At 40.8% G+C, this 23,172-nt stretch overlaps 1 long non-coding RNA gene across 1 annotated transcript; it reads right to left on the bottom strand.

Annotated features, from left to right (window-relative positions):
* Positions 1–1,337: 1,337 nt before the first annotated feature.
* LOC106891982 lies at positions 1,338–13,296 on the bottom strand. Its single transcript, XR_001412810.1, has 2 exons — positions 13,137–13,296; positions 1,338–1,497 (listed from the first exon to the last, which is right to left on the bottom strand). It is a non-coding gene; the product is annotated as an uncharacterized LOC106891982 (long non-coding RNA).
* Between the last annotated feature and the right edge of the window lie 9,876 nt (positions 13,297–23,172).

Genomic DNA, 23,172 nt, shown 5'->3' with positions numbered 1-23,172 from the left:
TGCATTCAAAGTTGTTATTAAATACATGTGTAACCAGAAAAAACTTCCTAAGCTTATTTAAATTCATTATTACTCACGTGGCTTATCAGACCTACCGTTATCATACTAAATTTCCAAAAAAAAAAAGAAATAAAAAAATAAAAATGGTGTGGGGTTGGATGGCTTAGGCTTTATGCTTTGGCTTTGTCTCCTTAATCGTTTGCTTTCTTACGTCTCATTTTCAATAGCCACACAACATTCACAATAAGCACAGGCTGATGTGAGTATCTATGATTTTGGAAGTTTCCATATTCCAGTCTAGACTTTGCATCAGAGGCTTTGCGGCCAGATCCAAGTCAGGCATTCAGCAAACTATATTGTATTTCGAACAAGTTTTTCATTCTCCTAACAGGTTATCTTGCTTATTTTTAAAGTCTCTCTGCAAACAAAAAGAAGGGGAGCTAGGACAAAGGAGGAAAGAAAAGAGTCCATTTGAAAAAATTACACTGCTAGATTACAAGAGTTGAAAGCTGGTATGTAACTTTGCTCCGGGTGATCAAACTGCTAATCAGGAATGCTGTCGGGAACAGAATGGAATTCCAAATAAATTAGCCATGTCCAAGAAGCCAATACAACACAGGATTAAGGCTCACAAAGAAAACAAATTTATTCAGCCTACTTTATCGGAATTCTTAATAATGTGTACTAGTTTTTCTCATCGCCGTCTGAGCTCTTCCACTGGAACAGTGTGGAGAAGGAAAAATGAGTCACACTTCATAAATCTCCTGCTTGTACAGACACCTAAAAATGTTATATAGAGCATGACATACAATACCATTATATATAAATACATATGCACATCACAGTTACAGTAGAAATGCGCATGTTTATTTCTCTAAATTTATTTCCAAGGCACCTGACCAAAGAAAAGACACTACACCCCTCTGTGAAAATGTACAGGGCTGAAGAAAGAGGTTAGAACTCCATTGATATCCACACCAAAATGAGCTTCAGTACCACAGTATATAAACCACTGAATTAACCAACTACGAAAATAAATCTCTCTCTTGTGTGACCATGCCATACATCACACTTTTTATCAAGTATAAAAAGAGAAATTCTTACGTCCACACACTGCAATGAGGAACACTGTGGCTGAGGTACTGTCTGCAGCAACTCAAATGCGTGTTCTATTTTTGCATCTGACAGCAGCCCAGAGAAACTTTGCAAGACAGTTTATTTCAAAAATCACAGGAATATTAAAATACATGCTTAGGTTTTTCCATTTATCTGAAATGGGATTTTCATCTTTATCAGACTGTTTTTCTCCATCTACGAGATACGATAATAGGCTCTTACCTATATAGTCGACTGAAGACAGAACTAATTTTTTTTGAAGTATTTTTGTAATTTTTTTTTTTTTAAAGGACAGAGTACTCATGAAAAGTACTTCGAGCAGAATCTAGGCACGTAGAGCAAAATTGTCCTGTGAGCAAAGTGCAGGTATTGTCTTGGCACCTGAAAAAAAACCAAACAAACCAACATATTCTAACTTTAAGCCATACATCGTGTAATACACTTATTCACCAGAAAATAGGAGACTGAATGCAGTGTCACTTATCCCCAAATCACCTTCCCTGAAAATGCATCTCCAATGGGTGAGGGTCAAATGATGTGAGCCATTGCTGCACCACTGAGAGATGTGACTAGACGGGTTCTGTCTACATCCCAAGGCATCCACTAGAGGCACAGAAATAACCATTTGATTTGAGCAAAATATTTTAGGGGAAATAAAACCTATGTTGTTTTCTCAGGAAAATAAACCAAGAAAGCAACAAGCACAACCAAAACTTTTCATGATGTGCAAGGAGAAGTGTTGATTTTAATTTCTGAAAGGGTGTCTTTAAATAGCAAACAGATTTGTGTTATTGACTACTGACAGAAATGTTTTGATTCAGGAGACAGCAGAAAAAAAACATTTTTCCAGCTAAAACAATTTGCCAGAGCTTTGGGAAACGTTCATAAATAGCTTCAAACCATTTGAGACAACAATTGTTGTAGATGAACTACTGGTCTGAAAAAAAAACACTACCCTCTTCTACCTTGATTTGCCAAATTGTCCCGTATATACTCTATATTAACGGGTGATTCATGTGCTTGAGCTAAGCACACCTGCAAGTGCTTGAAAAACTGGGGGGGATTTCTACATTTCCAGAATACAGACACTGGGTTTCTGAGTGAAGAAAGGAGGATGATCGCTGGCAACGAGCGGTGCCGCTCCGGTTACTCTCGGCTGATCATAGGCCAATGAGATGTATTCTGGGTTACCACATTAAATATTTGGCTTTACAAAATAATGTCATAAATTACAGTTTGATCAGCAAGTGCGCTCCTCTTGTACCCTAAAACCAGTATGCTTGAATTACATTTGAGATTTTTTTTTTTCCTTTTAAAAACACAGGAAAAAAGCAAGTAGGTGAAAGGTAACTGTATCACTTTACAGACACAAGCTACCCTCTGATTACAACTAATTAAGATATTCAGCAGCCTTAAAACAATACCTTTTTTAATCAATGAACCCAGACGGCATTCACAGCTTTTTGCGATGACAAATGCCCTTTGAAAGAGTTAATAGGCAAAGGTTTGTACTGGCAATGAATAGGGCTACCTTTAATTGATCCAAGAGCCTTAGAGAGCCGTCTTATAGCATGATGATGTATTTGGATTGCAAATAGGCCAAAATAAGCATAAAGAAAATCTGTAAGACCATGAGACCTTTCATTTTTTCATTGCGGGGAGAGAAGGAGGGGGGGGAACTGCTGGGGAAAATGAGAGAACTATGATGAGGTTATCTTTGTGCTCCAGCACTTAAAATAGATAAAACGACAATTTTTTAAGGAAAAGAGAGGAAGTGATCAGGCCATAATTCTGAGAATAAACGTCAGGATGCACGAAAATGCACAAAACAAGGCTTCTTTAGGAGAAATAAATAAAAAATAAAAAAAGAAGAGGAGATGACCTAATGGTATAAAGAAACATTGATTAAAGAAATGCCCTGGGGGAGAAAGATATTCCATCGGCTTTAACAAACACTGGATGGCCGTCCATTCCCTCTAAACTTCTTAAGTGAGGAAAAAAAAATATGTCTGGAGAAGAGACAGTCACATGGATCCATTTATAATTTTCCCCTCGTTATTTGCTCATCCTTTACACGGTTTTATTCAAGATGCACAGGAAATTTGCACCCAAGAATTGACTCACAAATTTAAACACGATGGGTTAGCAGTGAGACTTATTCCCCGAGTAGCCAAAGAAACAAAAATGAGCTTTTAAATGCAACATAAAACCCATTTAATCTTACTTTTTCTTTATGAGAGTGATTATACACTAATATTACATAATAATTATGAAGAAACTAGTCTCTCCATACTTTAACTAGCCTCTCGTTATAAGCACAATTTTGGCAGAATCCCTTCCTCATTTAGTAAAAGCTAAACCGATTTCCTTGAACTTTCACAGGTGCAAAATTTCTGCCAAGGTAGAATTTTTCTGGAAAGTCTGAGGCAAATCAGACAAGGAAATTCCTAGACTAAAAGACTATTTTAAAATGGAATTACTGTGTAAGCATATTATCACAAACTCAGTGGGGGGAAAAAAAATCAAATAGAAAGTTGCTGGGGTCTGAGATTTTCTTAATGGCCATGGAAGGAGTGCAGATAAAAACCTGATATCACTTCTTGAAAATAAAAAAAGCAGAGCAATAAAACACCCTATTCCTGTATATGCATCCACATGCATTAAGAAAAGTCAGTCAAGTCCACTTTCAATTTGGAACCGGGAACTGATAAGCTGCTCTCAAATTCTGCTCATCCTACAGCCATGAACAAGTCTTCTCCTAGCAGTAGCTAAACAGAAAAATACCAACACAAATTCTTCATTGCAGATCTGGGTAGAAATGAAGAAAAGACTGAAGTTCTCTCTCTCTCAGAAAATGAGCTGAGATAGGATGCTTTGAACAGTAATACACTCCCATTAGGGATATTCACCTCCTGCAAGGAGTTTTCTCCCCTGTGGTACAAAGCTCTGAGGAAAAGAAGGGTCTGAGATTTTCTTAATGGCCATGGAAGTAGTACAAAGCTCTGAGGAAAAGATCAAATAAGAACTTCCTGTCATAACTTCAAGACATTTTTCTAATCGATTATTCTGAGACCACATCACCAAGCACCACAGAATTGCAACCACACTGAGGTGAGGACCAGCTGCATCCCTCAGACCAAACCTCACTTCAGGCTCAAACACCAGTAGATGAACAGGAGATGTGGACAGTGGAAAGGTACTAAGGGGAGTGAGTATATGCTGGGTGTATAAGCCTTGCTTACTTCTGTGCAAACAGAGTCAAAATATTATGCTGTGTTTTGAGTTGTTTTCATTTTTTTAAAAAAATAACAATGATTTTTAGAAAGTCTTCTTGTTCTATTCACATTCAATTCAGCAGTTAGAATCTTCCTTTTTAATTCAAAGCCAAAATATTTCCTTCCACTATATCAGCTTACTAGTAAATTCAAGCTACCATAAATTTAATGAAATATATAAATAAAAAATAGGATGTAAAAATATTGGTTCTTTAAAGGACATCAAGTTTTGAGGAACACCTCAAAACCACCTGTGTTTTGTGCAGAGGACATTGGATAGATCACCCACTCCCCAGGCTCAAACACCAGTAGATGAACAGGAGATGTGGACTGTGGAAACGTACTAAGGGGAGTGAGTGTATCCTGGGTATATAAGCCTTGCTTACTTCTGTGCAAACAGAGTCAAAATATTATGCTGTGTTTTGAGTTGTTTTCATTTTTTTAAAAAAATAACAATGATTTTTAGAAAGTCTTCTTGTTCTATTCACATTCAATTCAGCAGTTAGAATCTTCCTTTTTAATTCAAAGCCAAAATATTTCCTTCCACTATATCAGCTTACTAGTAAATTCAAGCTACCATAAATTTAATGAAATATATAAATAAAAAATAGAATGTAAAAATACTGGTTCTTTAAAGGACATCAAGTTCTTGAGGAACACCTCAAAATCACCCATGTTTTGTGTAGAGGACATTGGATAGATCACTCACCCCCACAAACTTGGTGGAGCACCACTGTTTTATAAAATAGAAGACAATCATATCACAAAATAACCGTGTCCAGTAACTTACTATTTGATAGAAAACAAATGGGCCAACTTCAACTCCCAAACTTGGTGGAGCACCACTGTTTTATAAAATAGAAGACAATCACATCACAAAATAACCATGTCCAGTAACTTACTGGTTCTTTAAAGGACATCAAGTTCTTGAGGAACACCTCAAAATCACCCATGTTTTGTGTAGAGGACATTGGATAGATCACTCACCCCCACAAACTTGGTGGAGCACCACTGTTTTATAAAATAGAAGACAATCATATCACAAAATAACCGTGTCCAGTAACTTACTATTTGATAGAAAACAAATGGGCCAAATTCAACTACGCTTCTAGCTTGTAGGGGTCAGGGAAGACAACCAGGATTTCCTCCAAAGGATACGGCCATTAAAACTGCAGGTAAAGTCGCTCCACCAAGGCTCCTGGGACAAATGAGACCTACAAGTACAGAGGAAGTACAGGTGGTTGACTGGGTAGGAGGTTTCCTTTCACACCAAGAGCCGTGAGAGACAAACTACGAAATTCAGTCACCTCACCAGTCTCACAGTAGCCATTGAGACCTCAGAGACAGCTAAGGAAAAAGGTCACTAAAGGATAACAGGTAAAACCCTGGGATACAAAGGAAGTCACTGAGAACAGTAACACAAGAGCAAGTAAAATCAGAGGATGGGAAACATCTTTAAGACCTTTGCCTGAGGCCTATCAAGATGTTATTGTATCCTCTATATCTTATGTTCCATCAAGCCAACTCATACAGCATCTTCAACAGTGAAGCTTCCCTCAACAAATGGTACAATCAGCCCATTTGTGGGACACTCCACATTTCTACAAGACCATATTTCTACTGCTGTCCTTTTAGATAACCCACAGAAAAAGGGCCAATATTCAAGTCCTGCTCATGCACGTTCAACTTCACTGGAGAACACACCGAGACAGAAGGGCACTTGTGTGGCAAGTACCAGCAAAATCAGGACGAGTTTCCCAAATTAAGCCTAAAACGTGTTTGTTTATAGGTTTGGTTACACAGTGACAAAACACATCCCACCTGGAAGTGTGTGTGGGAGCTGCTTATGGAGGGCACGCCAACCGAGAGCTACCAGGGTATGGGTACGTACCCAAGGTTGTCACACTCCGTGACACTCATGTGAGCTCTGTGAACAAGCAGATTACTGGACATACATGTGTAATACAGTGAAATGGCAATGTTTCTAGGCACATCAAATTGACTCTCATTGTCATTAAGTTTACTCTTTACAGGCTCAAAATGACCACCAAGGCCAAAAATGTAAGAATCCTATATACATTAGCTTATCTGTAACCAAGCAAATACTATACCAATGAGGAACTGAGGCAAAGAAAGTCTGACTAGAAATGAACCCAGATTTTCCAGGCAGCATGCATTTTACAGCTGCCTCAAAATTAATAGCAACAACATATTTTTTAAAGCCAATTCATGTTTTACTCTTAAAGAAATATTTCTATATTTGGTTTATCTTTACCCACACGTGCACACACACACAGAGAAGAGCTGAAACGTAGGGACTGAAAGGTGGGGAAAGCTGATGCAGAAAGAGAAATGGGTTTTCCAGTGCCCAGGATGGACTCAGCTTCAGAGACAAGATCAAAAAACATGACTTTTTGGTCATCAGATCAGTGTTCAGACAATAACTTTCCAGATTCCTTGCAAACTGAAATAATGCTCACTATCCTAACTTTTTAATTTTTTTAAAGTAATGTCCAGCAAGCTTCACTTAAGGCTAGTTGAGTCTCTTTGCAAAATGTGCTATTTAACTGAGCTTTAATTACACCCTCTGTCATCTGCAGTCCCAGGCCCAAACACAGCACACAGGGAAATAAAACCCACAACATTTTGCCAAAGGAGGCAGGAGGAGTTTTCATGCTGTAGCAGAAGCAGCAACAGGCACAAATGCAGTTGTGCTTTCAGCTCCACGAGTATAAATCCTCAGCAACTCCACGTTGACGGAAACCTCACCCTAAAAGCTCTGTGGATTCTCCTCAACTCAGCTGGGACACTAAGAAAGCAAACTTTGATCCCTTTTTTTATCCCTTTTTTTTTTTTTTTTCTTTTTCTTTTCCTAAAAATCTGCTTCACAATTCAACATCTTTGATGTAAATCTTTTAAAAAAGACTGGGATGGCATCAAGTCAGGGACAGGATGGAGGGAAATGTGTTTCCGTCCGTGGGGGGAACCATTAGGAGGAAGGTTAATAGCCCTGGGCATGCGATCAAATTAAGGTTTATGCCAATTTCCCCAGGGTTTCCCTTGCCATCACCGGCTTCCCCAGGCTGGGCAGCTCACCCTCATCTTCCTACCAAAGACAGCTCTTAAACAGCCTGCTGGGAAGAAACAGAGAGATAAGTTAATTATGTGGATAAAGTATGAAATAGGCAGAGGGAGGGAGCCGTTGAGTATCTTCGCCTTCGGAGGGGTGCGAACGTGATGTAGGTTCGGCTTAAAAGGTGGGGAGGGAGCAGGAATTGGGACCTTCCCAACGTGTGGACTGGGGCAGCGAGGCAGCCCGGAGTCTAAACAAGGCAGGAGTTAGCATTCAGAGCACACAGCCCGGCGGAGTATGGGAAAGGGATAGAGCAGCCCAAAGAGCTGGCGCCACTAACTGACGAGCAGAGCGCAAGTGATAAAGATTTACTGCGAGAGAGGAGGAAACAGTCCGCTGGCCCGATTAGAGCTGTGAATACCGAGTTGTTCAGGGAGGATTTTGCAGCTGACTGATCACAGGCTGTCGGAGCAGGCCTCGGACAACAGCTGCAAGGCTTGCTGGGCCGCAGAGACAAAGGGCGCCTAGCACGGTGCAAAGAAAGAGTTGACAGGTTGTTGTTAGCGGTGGCAAATGTGTGAGGTATGTCACTGTGTGTGAGACGGGGTGGGGTGGGTTGGTGGGGAAGAAGGAGGGCAAGAAGCACAGGCAGCCCCCCAAGAAAAGGGGAGGGCTCGGGGAGGCCCCTGAGCACATCCCCTCGGCTGGAGCTGCTGGGTCTTGAGCTTCCAATGGGAACTGTCCCAGTGGGTACGTTTGAGGGGCAGCCCCAGCGCCGAGTGGGGATTGAGCCGCCGGGAAGGGCTCTTGATGTAGTGGGGTGGTGTGGCATGGGGGCTCTTTTGGTGGAGTCTGGGGCCGGACAGTGCTGGACTGGTTCTCCTGTCCGATCGGGGGGGGCCGGGGGAGGATGGGGGGGGGGGGGGGGTTGTGCTCGCACGGGAGGGAGCAGGGACACAGGCTTGGTCAAAGCATTTTCCTAAAATCAGGCCGGTGTTTGTAAGGAGGACAATCACAAGGTCTGTTTACTGCTGCCAAGATGAATTAGCCCATCGTCTCATTTATAGGACGAATCCGGTGGCACAGACTATAAGGTGCATGGCATTAAAGGGGCTAATTAGACAATTCCGGCAAATCTGAATTAAGACCCTTTTCTTTCTTTGAAAGCTGGAAAGCATTTCTCAGGACTCCAGTCAGATGGCTTAGGTTTTGTTGGGCTTTTTCTTTCTGTTCTGAGAAGGGATATCTTGTGCAATTCCCTAACCCGCGAGGGTCTGCTCTAAATTCTGCTCTGAGCTTCAAGAACAGTTGTTAGGAAGCTGCTGGCATTGACATCATATCTCAAAAAGGTCCAAACCCAAATTCCGGATTCTGCAGGAATTCAGCTCCCAGTCCAGGGACAAACTTTGCAGCTGGTCCCTCCTGTTACAGCGGGCTAAACCAGAAGCCCACATGTGAACATACCTGAGGTAAGAGCCTACAGCTGAATTCTCACTCGCACACAGAAAACAATCCAGGTTTTTCAAAAGCTGGCTTCTAATCTGACACCCACCACCCCACCCCCCCCTCCAAATACAGCGTCTGTAGCCAAATGCTTTTCCCAAGCAACTCCCTGCTTTCTGGAGCCATGGTTCACTAAGCTTGTGAACGCTGGGAAGGAATGTATCAATGAAACTCCAGAGATGATCAAAGACAGAAGCTGGAGAACAGGAGAACTTACTTTCAGTTCCCTGTTTGGCAAGTTTAGGATTCAGTTCTCTGAAATCTGGCAACATTTTACGCCGATCGTGACAAAACCGAAACGCCGCAAACACCTCCGAAGCAATGGTGCACGCTGTTTGCACACAACCACTGTATTACAGTGGTCACTATTAAATGGTTTACAAGCAGTTAAGGTTACCATGGTAGTCACAGTATAGGAAGAGAAGGGAATACCATGAAAATCACAGAAACATTCAGCACTACAAGCTGCAAATATCAGATGTTTCACAGTAATTAGTGACACTTTTTAAAGCTTCTCTCTTTTTTACATCTATATCCATTACTAACCAACAAGTAAGAGACACTCAGAAATTGCAGTGTGTATAGTAGCTGATCAATTACACAAACAACCCCTATTTTGATTTTTCTCTTCTAAATAGTCTCTGGGACCCAGTTAGTCTTGTCCCAATGGGCAGCACTTGATACACTGTAAAGGGAATTCAGAACAAGAGGCATTTCAAGGCTTCTAACACAGCTCCATTCTCCCAAAATATAAAAAAATACCAGTGTGCAGAATACTCCATCTAGGGGCAGAAATGTAACCCAAAATTTCCTTAGCCTCTGCTTTGACATGTGTTAACCTCATTCTACCAGGACTGAGTGCCTGAGAAATAATCAGACATTTCACAGAGGTTCCAAATAGTTCTTCCTCAGTACGAGTCCATAGATTTCTTACTTTTTATTATTTTAAATACAGAGCTTCCAGCTTGAGTTTCCGCCTAGCAGTGATGAAGAACCCAGGCACTACTTTTACGCGTCTACTAGCAACTGGATTATACTTTAAGCTGCAAATATTACCTCAGGAACAATTTATAATCCATCATATCCATATGCTCAAAGTTTTTAGCTGAATAAGGGTGGCCAGTGAGCTAAACTGCAAAGAATAATTAAATGCCTGAAGGGCTATTTAGGTAGCTATATTTTTGGATATAATTAAGCTTCTACTGAAGTCAAAGCAAGGTCTGAATTTGACTTCAGGGGGGAAGAGGCGTGCTTCTGCATAAGAAATTATCTCTGTAGCTGGATAATTTAGTATCATTTGTGCTTAATATTAGCACTTAGGATTTGTTCATCAAGTGTACTTGAGAGCAATGTAGACAGAAGCAACAAATTCGCAGATCAGAAAAAAAAACAACTGAAGAGCTGTAATAATGCCCATTAACAGTTTTTTCTCCTTAGGGAAAATAAAATAAATAACTACAGCGAGTATATCAAGGCCTTCCCTCTAATAATATGGTTTCTTTATACAAATGGCTTTCAGCTGATAAGTCTGCACTAATTTTCCTTAGTAAGCAATGGGTTACAGCTTGTCCATAAAGCTCCAGCTTTGCGCTGTGCCTTGCTCTTTGTCTCTCTGATAGAGAGTGGCTGCCTCCGAGGCTGGTGTAACGCTTTTGAGAGTAATCAAATTACTTCCTACATTTGCTCTCCTTAAACACCTCTGTGTGATCACCTCCATTCTTCCCCTTCAGCCTCCCAGCCGCGAACTTCGTTACTTCCCAAACGCCAAGGTTAGAATTTTCTAGACGCCGCTTCAATTTTTCAAATAGCAATCCAATTACTGAGCAAATTGGCACATGTGCCTGGTTACATAGTGACTTGGCACTGCCTCCCCTCCTGGCTGGCAGTGATGAATGCTCTCCCCCTTCGCCCTCCTCGTCTATCTGCTCCAGCCTCCGCGCCAACACCAGTGACCACATAAGGAGAGTGCCTGGCAGCTGCGGGCCCGAGGTGCCAAGAGGCAGATTGTGTTCTGTAGCAGCAGGATCTGGGCCTGCGACTGGCTTCCTGGCTAGTCTTTTGTAAGACCTTTTCCATGGCCTCTAGGTTGGCTCTAATGAAGCCTGTAGAAAATGCCTGCAGGGAGCTGGTATAGAAGGGAGTTAAGTCAAAGGTTTAATTTAGTCTCTAAAGTGAAGTGAATGTATATTGGCCTTCTTTTTTCCACCCTGCAATTATACTCCTGCCACATTTATGAGAAAATACAGTATTCACTCAACAATAGGAGTGCATTCCCGGGTATGTCTGCAGCGCACATTGGGGCAAAGATCCCCAAGCCAGCCTCAATTAACTTAGCTGCAGAACCAGAAGCAATATAGCTGTGTTTGCTCGCTGTGACACCCGAGCTAATTAACTATGTATGGCAGTAACAGAGCTTTACTGTTTCTGGCACCGAAGCCAGTATCCCTGTGTGGTAATCTGCCGCAGACATGCCAGCTCACTTGGAGGTAACCTGAGGGCTCCCTAAGCCAACGTTGCCTTGCACTGCAGAGAGACTTTCAGGAACACCCCAGGAACTGGCAGGAATTTGTTGACCTCTTTACATCGTGTGAGAGTGGTGAGGCTACAGATGTGGTTGCACTAAATCTGGACTGTTCTTCTTCCATCCCATTCACATTCTTTTATTACACACAACGCGATGGTTACAGAGCAGCTTTAAGTAATGTGTTAAGCATCTTGAGCAGCATCTGTCACATGTGGTGCTTTCTAAATTTCTCACTTCCTCCTCCAGGGGCAAAAAAGCTGGACAAAGATATTTTAAAGTATTTCTCCAACTTGCATTTTGTGTATTTTTTTTTTCTTAAAGGAAATTTGGGTCTTAGCCCATAAGTGAACTGACTACTTAGAAAGCCACTTGCAATTATTCCAATGCAGCAGATAAGGACTTTCTAACAACAGGATATTTTTTCCCCCCATCTGCATTATTTATGATCTCGAAGAAATTAACTTTCTTAAAATAAATGAGTACAGGTACCAAAGACCAGAGATGCACTATGATCCCAGTAACACAAACTGGCTTTGGCAAAGGTAACAACAAAACATAACAACTTGCCAGCTATTCCTTTTTTGGAACCCCACCTCAGACATACCAAGAAGCTACTGGAGAGAATCAGAGTTATTTGTCCAGCAGCTTTCTGATGCAGATGGTAGTCTGGAAAAATATCCAAGTGGACTCTGAACTGCACACACCGGAATATTTTGCCGAGTTCGCTTGCTTGGACTTTACTTTTGAGTACAGTTGTTTGTTACAGATGGATTTTTTCCTATTTTAAAATCTTTTTTAAACCAGGTATGTTGACAGAAGTACTTAACGAGATCTCTAAGCTTTGACTATTACATAATATTTAATTAAATTCTCCTTTTCTCCTTATTTATAATTTCAGAGCATTAGTAGCTGAGATGCCTTTACCAACGTTCATCTTGCTTGACATCCACAGGTAGATAGAAAACCTAAGGTCTTCTATTGACTTCCTAGATAGCAAAGCTGAGTTGTAATTCCAAAAATCACCATAAGGCCCTGAGGACTTTCTCTTCAAATCTTATCACCCCAAACCCTCAATACTGACTTTTGCACAAGGCAGAAAATGCGATGATAAATTTTAAACACACATAAATCTCATGCTATCAATCAGTGCAAACAAATATGACTGAGATGCAGCAATGAGGACTTTCAGTGTGATATATGCCATTTTCCCACAATGGTCTCTGCCTCTGCTCCAATTTTGCATGGGTTGCTTGAGGAGCCATTTTCAACAAATAACACTAAATTCTACACAGACTGTACTAGTAATATATTTAAAATAGTGATTTAAAATTCTACACAGACTGTACTAGTAATATATTTTAAAATAGTGATTTAATACAATGGGGGCTTTTATGGACAATCTCATAGTAAACCTACTAATCTAATTTGTAAGAATGGGTCGGTCCATCAGAGCCTAATGAACTGCCCTGGTGATTGCAGTGCTTTGGACAAACACCTTCAGAAAAGCAAACAACATTTTGATAAACAGATTCTTAGACTATGTTCAAGAGACCCCTGGGAATCCTCGGACTGATTCTAAGGCACCAGGAAAGGTAAAGCACACGCAGTATTGCTAGGCTTCATAACATTATTCAGGAGTTTGTACCTCTGTTACAGTGATGCTCAAATGAAGGATAAAAACCTCAGAGCTGTAGATGACGTGTTGTCCTATTGTCACCTCCAATACCTTCTACAGGAGCAGCAGGAAACTGAGGTGGAAATTGGACTTGTACTCCCGGCTGCAGGCCTGTAGGACACAAGGAAGAGTTAGTTATCCAGAAGGGCACATAAGCATGTGCTTAACACTAGGCATGTGAATGCCCCAAACGCATAAAAGCTCACATGCCAAAGTTAGCAACATTGCTGTAGCCAAGCTGTGCTGAGAGTTAAGCATGCACTTAAGAGCTTTGCTGGACGGCAGCCATTTACAGATGTACAATCGGTACAGAGACATGTAGGCAGAGACTTCCTTTATTGGGTCCACAGAATTCTCTTCTTGAAGATACACACTTGGTTATTTCTAGTAACATATTTATAAACCCAGATACTCCTCTTCTGATTACATCTCAGACACTAGCACATGCATCACTTTGCCTGGAGTCCTGTGTTTAGCACACTTATTAAAATTTGGGGCCAGATGAACAATTCAAAAATCAAATGCAAAAAACAGGTGGAACCTGATAATACAGAACTCTCCCAATTCCTGTTCTCTTGCTTCATTCTTGATTTGTCTGCTTTGAAGATGCTCATAGATGCTTGTCTGCATGTAGTAACAGCAGCTTGATGAATAAGAGAAGAGAAAGTGGAAGAAAAACAATAGGAAAGGCATTAAAAGGCACTAAGTTGTTCTTTCTGGGATAGGCATCAGACATATGCTCCCTACTCCAGTCACACTGCAATCAAAGCTGTCCTGTGCCACTGCCAAAAACTGCAACAGGTGCCAAAAGAACTCCCCATTGGTTAAATCCAGTCCTAAGGCACCAGCTCAGGGACTGATCCAAATCCCAGAGGCCAAAGAACATCTTTCCCCAGATGTCAATTGTTTTCAACTAGTTCCCTCTTATTTCCAGTGTGATACTGGGGATGGGGGGGGGGCGGGGGGGAAACAAATAAATTCAGCTGCCAGAAGGCAATCCTCTAATTTTGCCACTGCAAGGCTGGACAGATGCCAAAGCTCCGCACAGCCTCTCAAACACATTTGTAAGGTAATTAATATTTTATATTCACAACAATAAGAGACCTTCATTCACGAGGCAGTAGGAAGACAAGTTTCTGGTTCCATTCTCCCCCAGCACGTTACAATGACAGCTCCGTGCCAGCAGCGATTACAGCATTGGTTAAATCCAGTCCTAAGGCACCAGCTCAGGGACTGATCCAAATCCCAGAGGCCAAAGAACATCTTTCCCCAGATGTCAATTGTTTTCAACTAGTTCCCTCTTATTTCCAGTGTGATACTGGGGATGGGGGGGGGGCGGGGGGGAAACAAATAAATTCAGCTGCCAGAAGGCAATCCTCTAATTTTGCCACTGCAAGGCTGGACAGATGCCAAAGCTCCGCACAGCCTCTCAAACACATTTGTAAGGTAATTAATATTTTATATTCACAACAATAAGAGACCTTCATTCACGAGGCAGTAGGAAGACAAGTTTCTGGTTCCATTCTCCCCCAGCACGTTACAATGACAGCTCCGTGCCAGCAGCAGCCACATGGCCTAAAGGTGCCAAGCTGGCAAGGATAGTCCCTCTCAGCATTTGGCATCCAAACCCTTTGGCAAACCCCTCGGCAGTTGTGCTTGGCTGCTTTCGGATCCGTCATGTGGTCGGGCTGCTGATAGCAGAGGAGGGTGCCGCGTCCTCCGGGCACCGTTTCACTTTAACACCTGTCTGATCCGGAGGAATGCACGCACATGGAGAGTGAGATCCCCACACAAATCCTCCCCGGGACCCAGAGCACATGCTCCATTTGTTCCTGAAAGGGGGTCGTTTCCTCAGACCCACAAGTGCGCTTTTCCCCCCCCTCCCCTCCCCTCCCTCCTCCTCCTCCTCCTCTTCCCCTTCGCATATCTGTGTACAGCCCTTAGAGGGTCCTACATCCTGCCATGCATTCCACATGTGTTGGAGGTTTGCTCTGTGAACCAGGAATAAAAAACATAGCCTTTTTTGTGTATAATGAAATCTCATATTTTACTGGGCTCATATAAAGCCATTTCTTTGTGAATAAGACTTTTTTTTTTTTTTATTTGTGACATTTTAACGACCTACAAATGTTTGGTATAGATGAAAGGAAATGATTATTTCCAGGTCACCTTGCAGTAATACTTTTTGATAGGCACCATAATTCCAATTAAATTGAGTAATAAGGAAGGGGGGGAAACGCTTCAAACACTTAAAGTGCCACTGAAGCAGAAATGTTTTAAGAGAAAAAAACCTAAAAACAAGCATACATCATTTACCGCAAGCCACAAAATATCAGAGAGGGGAATAGATAAGAAAATTCAAAGCCCTTTTTCCACTGGGACATCCTGCCATGCATTCCACATGTGTTGGAGGTTTGCTCTGTGAACCAGGAATAAAAAACATAGCCTTTTTTGTGTATAATGAAATCTCATATTTTACTGGGCTCATATAAAGCCATTTCTTTGTGAATAAGACTTTTTTTTTTTTTTATTTGTGACATTTTAACGACCTACAAATGTTTGGTATAGATGAAAGGAAATGATTATTTCCAGGTCACCTTGCAGTAATACTTTTTGATAGGCACCATAATTCCAATTAAATTGAGTAATAAGGAAGGGGGGGAAACGCTTCAAACACTTAAAGTGCCACTGAAGCAGAAATGTTTTAAGAGAAAAAAACCTAAAAACAAGCATACATCATTTACCGCAAGCCACAAAATATCAGAGAGGGGAATAGACTACTCAAAAACATGCAGCTCTTACGACATGCAGACTGTAAGAACAGAACTCTGCCCCAGAAACACCACGTATTGTCGTAGTGAATAAGAAAAGTTTTTATGTCATGGGATTGGGTCTGACTTGGGCTACGAATTCAGTGAAATAATCCCAAATCTGGTACCTCAGAGCCCCTCAACTCCTCCAGCAGAGGTGCCAGAGGTGTGCAGAGAAGCGTGTTGAGACTTTGCACAGCACCTCTCCAAAGCTGTGCCTGTCGGAAAGCACTCCATCCCTCCTCCCGTGTGCATGAGCAGCCTGCACTGATTCATCCAGTACATTCTGACACTTTTGAGCGCGGTTATCTTTGGATCAGACACTCTCTAAAGCCTGTGAAATAAATGCAAGTCTTTGGTTGCTAAGCTCAGGGTCACAAAATAACCGCTATCGCTCGGTCTAGCGGGAAAGGCTCCGTGTACCCATTTCACCCCAACTGGAACGTACAAATAAAAGCCAGGACTCCTGTGTTCTACTTCAAACCATACCATTTCCCTGTCACGTTGTTACCGTGATTTTTGTTTTGCCTCAAGGTTATGGCCCAGAGACACCAGCCAAGGCCTCCCCCGTGCCAGGCAGAGCACAAGCACAGAACACACACCCTGCTCACTGCACGTAATCCTGCATCTATCACTATTCCTCTGTTTAGCCATCTGATTTCTTTTTTAAATAAAGTTTTAAAAAAAGCAAACAAAACTCCAAACAAAATAACTACTGTTTTGACATCCTCATACTCAAAGTAAAACAAGCTTAAATATGACATCGCAATCGGAAGATCACGGAGACTGCCCACGTATAAAATAACTTTAAAGTTACTTGGACATAAGATGGGATAAAGCATTTACAAAATGACTCTTCTCATGTCCCACTCCAGCATCAGGTAGGCAACTTATTTTGAGGGAGCTGGCTTTGCTTTTGCTTTATTGGTTGGGTTTTTTTTCCCTTCTTGACCAGTTCTGCAATATTTATTAGAAAAAAAAACACGTTCTCTCCCTCCCCGCCCCAAAACACATGCTTTCTTTAGAACACCAGGGCGACATACAGGATGGACACCGGGACCATGACAAATTTAAGATACAGCATCTCGGAGGCTTTCCTGGCCACAAGCCAAACTTTTCTGGAATGCAAAAAGCTTTTCAATAAGGCATTTTCAGTAACAAATTTAGTATTTAACCATTGGGAGAGAAGGAAACATCCCCACTTAAAATCGTTATTCAGTTACATATGAGAATGTTATTATTTTAGATAAGTTTTAGGAGTTTCTGTAATTACATTATTTTCCATTCTCTTTTCTCTGTGACCTGGGCAATTGATTTCCATTGTGATTAAAGCACCTGGCTTTTGGAGCAAGGGAGATGAAAAGTAAGCACCAAATAAACATAAAACTCTCTAGCAACATTCCTGGAATAGTTTTTCTGTAAAGTACATGGCATGTTCAGAACACATGATTTTGTAGTACAAAGATTTTATTGGCTTCACTGCTCGGTGTGGTCATCTCAGATCCATGCCAAATAAACCTACCGCACCGTATCGTCATTTATTTTCCATCCCTGTGTACACGTATACTCTTTCTAAAAAGAAAGATCCTAATTCCTCCCCAAATTCACAAGCTGACTGCGTGTTATATTATCTTCCCTTGAAAATGATAACCCAAGAGCAGGGCGCTGTCTGTTACTCTTGGCAACTAAAGCAGGAACAAGTAAGTACAGGACTTGAGAAGAGCCAACAAAAGAACAACAGGCGTGGAGGAGGGTTGGCCTCTGACAGGTTCCTTCCACCTCCTTTCTGCAGTGACCTGGTGTTTGGTACCAAGAGCAGACTTGTTCTCACCCGAGTTTCAGTTGGACTGAGCCCTGGAACGAAGGCACCAAACAGCACAGCGTATACACGAGTTATGCAGAAAACCAAGGAAAGACAAGAAATTTAATGTCAAAGTCAGAAAAGCCTCCAGTTTCAATCACATACACGTAAACCTTCTACATGAATAGACCTTGTCGGATGTTTCCTTATCATAAGACACTTCCCCTTATTAACATGACTAAACAAACGCAACTTACCCAAATCAAATCCTGACCATTTCCCCATTTTAAACTTAATGAATTTTCTCAGGTTTATGCAATTTTTCAGCATGCAATCTGAAGTCGAGAGCTTCTTCATGAGAACATGCCTGATGGGGGATTTTATTTTTTCTTTTTTTAGAACAGTTATTGTGCCATGACACAAGGGTAGAACACTGTTTTAAAGGGCTGCTGACTCCGGACAATTTATATGCTAATTTCAGAAATGATTCCTCCTACATTAAATAAGGAGCTAAGGAATGTTCCAAAGGTCTAGACAGACCACACCATTAACAGATTGGGTAAATCAACGCTAATACTGCCCACAGCATATTACACCGTGTGAACTTTCTTCACTGCACACACTTTACTAATTTTAGTTCCACGTGGTTCCTCAGCTGACTGGCCAAAATATAAACTACACCAACTACCCAAAGCCTCCCCATGCCCATCTTGACCTTGGACTTGCCTTTAATATTAAACTTGAGGAAAAAAACTGAATGGTAACGCTTTTTTTTTTATTTAGGGTACATTTATAAATGGTTTATAAAGGGTTAAGAAATGATTAATGGGTTATGAAAATGTTAAAAAAGTATGGAAAGCTATGAAAAATAAGGATAACTGTAATGCACCTAATACTAAATGATCAGCATTTTAGGGAAGTACAATGCAGACCCACAGCATGAACTCCATCAGTGTAAAGGCTAAATCTGGCAAACAATTCAAGTATCTTCAAACTTGTTTGAGCACTGACAAATCCCCCAGCATTTATTAGCAGCGTTCTGAGGCTATTATTGTTTTAAAGGACAAGTCACATCTGACTCCAAATTTAGACTTTGTACAAACAAGCTGTTATAAAGCCTTAGAATAACAGAAAGATTTCCAGTTTCTATTTTACTTCCAATAAAAATGATCTTTAAACAAATTCTCATATGGTATATGTAATCCTAACAACGCAGAACTGAAAAACTCAAAATGAAACAAGCGTCACTAAATCAAAATAGAAGGATCATAAAATACTAAGATCAATCGAATTTTTGAAATTCCTTCTGGTTTTATATCTTAGCCTAGTAGCTACACTGCTGAAACAAGGCAGTGGTACAGAATGTGATGCTGAGTCTAAGTGCCTAGTTGTCACAGAGGGGAAAAAAGAATAATAATAAAAAAAGAATCTGTGGCGAAATTTTGGTTTTAGAAGTTAACTTAAATCATTGCCCAGAGCATTTACAGCTTCTTGTGCATTATCATGATGTGACAACTTCTTGCAATCTCACTTACTGGTAAACTTTAAGATACTAAATACTACGAGGTATCTTCACATGACAAAAATCTGATTTCTTTTCAAATGAAGAGTTTCCAATAGACTGTTTTCTTTTTTCCTTTTTTTCTTTGTGTTTAATTGTGTGAGAATTATACCAAACCCAAGTAACTCACACAATCTCATAATACCTTTCTTAAAGGATAGAGTAACATTTTGGGGAGACTCCTCCTCTCATTGAATTCAATAGTTCAACTTCCGTTGAGTGCCAAGGAATTGGATTGGGTATTCTGTTTATAGTGTGGGTGCCAGCAAACTCTTCCCCCCCCAGTCACACACACACAAACTAATCAGTGCACTACAACTTAATTATATCATAGGAGCTATCTCTCAGCAAACTACAATCAGTTATGAAGTGAAGCCTTCCCCAAACCAGTACAAGCAGGACCCCAAGACCTGAAAGAGCTACTATATCACCCACAGCCAAGAACATGCTTTGTTATACATCAGACACCTCAGTCAAATGACTCCTGATAATGATCAATGATGGTAAATTGGCAGCTGGGCTGCTGGAAAAATTCCAAACTTCACCTTGCAGCTACAGGAATGAGGAGGATAAATGTGAATGTGATCTTTGGCAGGGAAAGGTACATTGTTTCACCACTGTGGGAAAAATGCTTAATGCTCAAACATTTCCTTAAATTAAGATTACAATGAAACATTAGAGGTAGCATTATTAACAATAATCAACTTTCCTGGTTAAATGAAAAAATAACTCCAAACCCATCTCCAATCTGCAGACAAAAAAAAAAAATAAATCTAATGTTTCACATCCTCGCTTTTTTCTGAGCACTTCAGCAGAGAGGCTTACTGCAAAGAGAATGGGCCCTTGTGTGCTTTAGTTTTTGAAACTCAAGAAAGTTCCCAATTTACCTGTTCCTTTTCCCCATCAATGAATGAGGAGGAGATAAAGCACATGCAGACAGATGTCTGCTATTGAGCACACAGTGCATACACACACACGTAAATAAATATACATATATATATTCTCCCCACCTTTCTCAGCCTCATTCCATCATCATTTACCTCTTCTGCAGGTTCAGCCAGCTCTTTTCCTTCACCAGTCCATTTAGTTTCCCCACAGAGGATACCTTATCTCAAAAAGAAAAAACCACAAACAATACACTGAATGTTATTTTATTATATCATTACTTCTCTTTACGTCCCTTTCCCCCATGCTGCCTATTTAGATTACAGTTTCTTTAGGACATGTATTATTTACTGTTCTGTGTACTAATACAACACAGCTCTGATCTTACCCAGACTCTAGTCATGACCGTAAGAAGTTGAGAATAAAAAGGAACTGCCTTTGCCCTCGGTAAATGCTCTCCAGAGCGATATCAATCATATTTATCCATCCTTGCAAAAGGAACCCCAGAAAGCACGTGCCAAACATTATAGAACTGAAATCACTAATGCGTTTGAAAAACATTTATTTCCAAACAAATTTTATACCAGGAAATGTAATCAGACTTTTATCCTAGGCATCGCCAAAATATTAAATCATGGTAGAAAATTTGTTTTTATTCAAGTCTTGCTCATTTATCTTTTCAGGGTACTTGGGGTAGTTCATACCTGCTCACAATCACTCCTTTCTCTTCATTGAGCTGCCTGAATACAATTAGGGAAACATTCAATTCATAAAAGTTGTCCTATGAGAGACCATATTTGGATATAGAAGACTTTCAAAAGACTCAGGAAGACACTCTAAAAGCCATTTAAAAAAACCCAAAACGTTTCTGAACATGTTCAGCATCTAAATATTTTTGACTGATAATTTTATAGCAACGATTTACTTCACTTTCTTAGTGGAAAAGCACTTGGAAAATATGAAAAGCTAGGCTCTAGCTATGTTGCCAATCTGCTTTTAGGGTCAAAAAAAACCCACAGTGACATTCTCTGATATTTTCATAATACATCACACGTCTGACTAAAGGCCGCTGAAACCAGTGGAAATCTTTCAGCTTCTTCAGTGGACTTAGAATCAAGAAATAATTCCCTCTTCTGCAGAACAGCTCAAAAGCAACTTAACCACAAATTCTGCAAAATAGTATATGAATTTCTGTCCCTCTCAAGAAAGCAGGAACTCAGAATTCCAGCCCTCTAGTCAGGAAAAACGTATTGGGTTATTGCAAGAACTACCCCATTCTGAGATGCCAAGGGATCTGTTTTCTTTCCCATGAAGCTCAAGTTTCCACCTTTGGCTATGTTCTCAGAATACAAAGTCCTGTTTTTAACCCAACTCAGTAGGGCATGAAACAAGGAGGGTGGAAGAACTTCCCTGAGTGTGCGCTGAGCGATCAGCCAAGGCTCCTGTAGAAAGAGGCATTGGTTTCAGATCGAGGTGGACCATCACAGCCACCTTATCTAATCATCTCCCTCATGCAGACCAGAAACTATCAGGCAGATCTAAAAAGCTTAAAACTGCACATTCCAGAAAGGCATCCACTTGAAAGCTCTGAAGTAAACCAATGTTTCAAAATGCCATGTTGCTTGAGAAGGGACATTTGAAGTTGTTTTTTTTTTTATTTTTTTTTTTTTGTTGCTGTGAACATTACTCAGGTATGGAGAAGATATACCTTCTGGCTCAGTAAGCAACAAACCATGCATTCAGAAGGAACACAGCAGTTTAGATCTATGGTCAAAACCTGGCAGGAACAGTTTTTTCAGGAAGGGAGTTTGAGTAGCTTATCCATTAATTTAAGCTAAATTAAGTGGGTGATAAATCCTTCAGCCCTCTGCTGGTGAAGTGAGGGAGAGGAAGCAGACAACATGATGGAAACATTATTGTATGAATAAGGCATAATCATTAATTTCCTTTTCTTTAAGACCACATGAAATTCCAAAGGTCTGTGGTATAGTAGAAAAGAGGCATAAAACCCAGATTTGTAATTGTGCTACCAATTTACCACTGAATGAGGGTAATGAGTCAGGACTTAAACAAGTACATTCAAAATGCTGAATAAAAAGAAGCACAGATGCTTTTTTGGACATCTATGATCTGTATCATGCTGTAGGATATTTCAGATAAATTCTGAAGGATTCATGGTGTTAACACAACCACAAGGATTATTGACAGATATTTACCACACGCAGAGATAACTGCACCACTACCCGTCAACATTACAGCTCACTCTCAGTGTAGATTCAAGCAAACTACTCTACAATTTTTTACATTTACATTTTCCCAGGAAATCACTTCCATCATGAGGACAGTCCACATGGTAGGACACCAAAGCACCTCGAACTGCCAGATGCCACTAGTGCTTATATGGCCATACGTACACTGTTTTCCTGTCTACAGAGTTGTCATAGAATCATAGAATAGAATAGAATCATAGAATCATAGAATCGTCTAGGTTGGAAGAGACCCTTGGGATCATTGAGTCCAACCATCTACCCTACTCTACAAAGTCCTCCCCTATACCATATTCCCCAACACCACATCTAAACGGCCCTTAAACACATCCAGGGATGGTGACTCCACCACCTCCCTGGGCAGCCTGTTCCAATGCCCGACCACTCTTTCAGTGAAAAATTCTTTCCTAATGTTCAATCTAAACCTACCCTGTTGGAGCTTGAAGCCATTCCCTCTCGTTCTGTCACTAATTACCTGTGAGAAGAGACCAGCACCAACCTCTCTACAGTGTCCTTTCACGAAGTTGTAGAGAGTTGTCAATTCAGAATAACTCCATTCCACCTCCAAGTGCCCCCAAAATACATGAATGCTACGATGACATAGGTTGCCCTTCTCCAAAATGACAGTACCTTCTTTTCTCCTTGTTCGCTCACAAAATTTGTATAGAGTCTTTCCAAATTA

This window comes from Calidris pugnax, unplaced genomic scaffold, assembly GCF_001431845.1.
Source record: "Calidris pugnax isolate Ruff unplaced genomic scaffold, ASM143184v1 scaffold107, whole genome shotgun sequence".
Classification (NCBI taxonomy): Eukaryota; Metazoa; Chordata; class Aves; order Charadriiformes; family Scolopacidae; genus Calidris; species Calidris pugnax.
This window is presented reverse-complemented; position numbering and strand designations above follow the sequence as displayed.